Consider the following 3,798-nt stretch of genomic DNA (forward strand, 5'->3'; position numbering starts at 1 on the left):
AAGTCAGGAGCGTGATGGAATACTCCCCATTTGCCTGGATGAGTGCAGCTCCAACAACAATCAAGAAGCTCAACATCATCCAGGACAAAGTAGCTCGATGGATCAGCACCCCATCCACCACCTTAAATATTCACTCCCTCCACCACCAGTGAACAGTGGTAGCAGTGCGTACCATCTCCAAGATGCACTGCAATAACTCACCAAGCCTCCTTCGACAGCACCTTCCAAACCCTTGACCTCGACCACCTAGAAGGACATTGGATGCATAGGAACACCACCATCTGCCAGTTCCCGTCCAAGCTACACACCATCCTGACTGGGAACAATATAACCGTTCCTTCACTGTCACTGGATCAAAATCCTGGAACTCCCTTCCGAACAGCACTGTGGATTTACCTACACCACATGGACTGCAACAGCTCAAAAAGGCGGCTCACCACCACCTTCTCAAGGGAAGTTAGCAATGGGCAATAAATGCTGCCGTTGCCAGCGATGCCCACATTCCGTGAAAGAATAAAAAAGAGATTTGCCACAATGGTAGCAGGGTGAGGGACTTCAGTGATGTGGAGAGATTGGAGAAGCTGGGGTTGTTCTCCTTGCAGCAGAGAAAATTCAGAAAAGATTTGACACATTTGTTCAAAATCATGGAGGTTTTCAATAGTTTAAATAAGGAGAAACTGTTTCCAGTGGTAAAAGGGTCAGTAAGCAGAGGACACAGATATCAGGTGATTGGCAGAAGAACCAGAGGTGACATGAAGAACCATTTTTTACACAGTAATGTGTTGTGATAAAAAAGAAAAGACTTGCATTTATATAGCACCTTTCCTGACCACTGGATATATCAAAGCACTTTGTTGACAATGAAATACTTTTGAAGTGTAATCACTGTTGTAATGTCAGAAATGCAGCAGCTAATACCCACAAACAGCAATGTGATAATGACCAACTGATCTGATTGAGGGGCAAATATTGATCACAACACCAGGGAGAATTGCTCTTCACTTGTTTGAAATTGCAGCATGGGATCTTTTACATTCACCCAAACATGCAGACCAGGTCTTGGTTTAACATCCCACCTGAAAGGCAGCACCTTCAACACCCTCAGTGCTGTACTGGAGTGTCAGCTGTGAACTCTGAACCCAGAAGCTTGTGATTTCGAGGTGAGAGTGACCAACTGAGCCACAGCTTTTACCTGAGTCTCAATCCTTCTACCAACAGTTTCTCTCTATCGGGTCTGTCACGACCCCTCATGATTGTGAACACCTCTATCAAATCTCCTCTCTAAGGAGAACAACCCCAGCTTCTCCAATCTATCCACATAACTGAAATCCTAACCATACGTTGCAGAAAGGAATTTTTCCTCAAGTTCTTTCCAGTTTTGTGAGTCACATTAAATCTGTAACCTTCGGTTATTGACCGTTCAGCAGTTAGAAACAGTTCCTCAGTATTTACTCTACCTCAAACCTTCAAGGAAGCTCTGCAAAGTAACTGAAAATCAAGTTGTCAGAAGTGGGATTTAAACACATGCCTCCAGTGAAAGCTGCAATCTGAACAGAGAAGCTGAAACCGCTCAGTCACCTCAACTGTTCAGAAATATTGCGAGAGTGGTTAGCAAAGCATGTGGGACCTTGGGCTTTATAAATAGAGACATTGAGTACAAAAGCAGGGTTGTTATGCTGAACTCTGGTTAGGCCCCAATTGGAGTGTTGCATCCAGATCTGCTCACCAATCTTTAGAAAGGATGTGCGGATTCTTGAGAGGATGCAGAGGAGATTTACCAGAATAGTTCCAGGGATGGAGGGTTTTAGTTTCAAGGTTAGGTTAGAAAAACAGGGTTTTTTCTGCCTGTATCAAAGGAGATTGATGGGGAGAATTGATAGAGGTGTCGAAGGCTATGACAGTTTTAGATAAGTTGGCAAGGAAAAATTGTTCCCATTAACTATTGGTACAAGGACTAGGGGATTCAGATTGAAGGTTTTGGAGAAGAGATGCAGGGGGAATGTGCGGAAGAACTTTTTTACACAGTGATTGGTAATGATCTGCAACTCGCTGCCCCTGTGGGCGGAGGAAGTGGAGACAATCGTTGGTTACAAAAGGAATTTCGATGGGCATTTGAAGGAAATAAATTTACAGGGCTAGGGGGATCGAGCAGAAGAGTGGGACTGACTGGATCGCTCCATGGAGAGCTGGCCTGTACTCGATGGGTCGAATGACCTCCTTCTATACCACAAATGACCCAATGACTCGATGAGTCGATGTCACTCTCAGAATCAAGACAACAGAGTGACAGATTTAACACAACATTATAACATATGTTTGGTTTGACAAATTCAATAATAACTCGTCTCCACTCCTAGTATTTCTAAATCCCACACATTCACTATAATGTGAACAATTATTTCCTGTTGTGTCTCTCTCACATTTGTTAACTTCACTATATTGGAGTGAGGTGACATCTACTGGCGGGAAGCAAGAACTGCAATCAAGCAGCAGAAACTCCACAGTCTGTCAGGGTGAAAGAAACATTGCAATATGAGGAAATAGTGAAGGGGTTTGATCGGGTTGATGGAAACATGATTCCACTTGTGGTATCGTATGAAGCAAGGGCCGGAAATATAAAATTGTCGTTAATAAATGAAATGAGGAATTCATGAAAAATGCATTTGCTTAGAGAATGGTTATAGAGATATACAGCACTGATATAGGCCCTTTGGCCCACTGAGTCTGCACTGACCATCAACCACCCATTTATACTAATCCTATGTTAACCCAGAATTCCCTACCACATCCCCACATTTCTCCTATCACCTACCCTAGGGCCAATTTGCAACTGTCAATTTATCTATCAACCCACAAGTCTTTCGTTGTGGGAGGAAACCAGAGTACCTTGTGGAAGCCCACATAAACAACTTGCAAACTCCACACAGGCAGTATACAGAACTGAATCAGGGTCACTGAAGTTGTGAAGCTACAGTGCTCACCACTGCACCACCCTTGGAATGTGGATAGAGTAAAAAGTGAGATTGGATGGACAGAAGCAGTCTGAAAAGATGGCTCAAACAAAAGGTGAAAACCCTGAAATGTTAACTCTGTTTCTCTCTCCACAGATGCTGTCAGAGGTGCTGAGTATTTCCAGCACTTTCTGTTTTTATTTCAGCTTTGTAGGATATTGTTTTGATCTGAAAAAAATGCATGATCGGCTGTGGGTGCCAGTGAAATTCCACAGGAGCGAATAAAAACTATGCCAACGGTGGCTCGTTGGTCTAGGGGTATGATTCTCGCTTTGGGTATATAAATGATTAATATGTGAGAGGTCCTGGGTTCAAATCCCAGACGAGCCCTTCTCTGTTGCCATTTTTAGTTTAAGGTCATCGATTGCTTTCAGCCTTCCAGAAAGCGGAATCGATTTCCAAACTGAGCCTGCTTGAGGACCGGGGAACTGGATTCAAAGAGCTTGTCGACAAAATTGAAATGAACAAAATATACAGATTGTCAAGTGGGAATATAAGGTTGCAACAGTAACTAAAGGCCTGCTCGGGTCAGCAAATGAAACCCGACCCAAGCCTGACAGCACCGCATCCGACCTGGTCCGAGTCCTTTAATTTTTTTCCCGTGCCCGAACTGACCACCAGAATGTTCAGTTAAACTTGCTTCCGTTTTTCACTTTTTATGCTTGTGCAGGTAAGGCAACAAAAACTGTAACTGGACTTGAAAGGTTGTTTAAATGTACATTAAGATTAGAGCTACGTACCGGAGGTGATGAGCTGAAGATTGTTACCATAGAAGTTAGTGATTGTG

General features: G+C 43.4%; 1 non-coding gene across 1 annotated transcript; it reads left to right on the plus strand.

The window, feature by feature from the left end:
* Nucleotides 1-3,252: 3,252 nt before the first annotated feature.
* On the plus strand, nucleotides 3,253-3,341 carry trnap-ugg (transfer RNA proline (anticodon UGG)). The gene is given in 2 exon segments: nucleotides 3,253-3,288; nucleotides 3,306-3,341. It is a non-coding gene; the product is annotated as a tRNA-Pro (tRNA).
* Nucleotides 3,342-3,798: the final 457 nt, after the last annotated feature.

Source organism: Heterodontus francisci, unplaced genomic scaffold, assembly GCF_036365525.1.
Source record: "Heterodontus francisci isolate sHetFra1 unplaced genomic scaffold, sHetFra1.hap1 HAP1_SCAFFOLD_330, whole genome shotgun sequence".
Classification (NCBI taxonomy): domain Eukaryota; kingdom Metazoa; phylum Chordata; class Chondrichthyes; order Heterodontiformes; family Heterodontidae; genus Heterodontus; species Heterodontus francisci.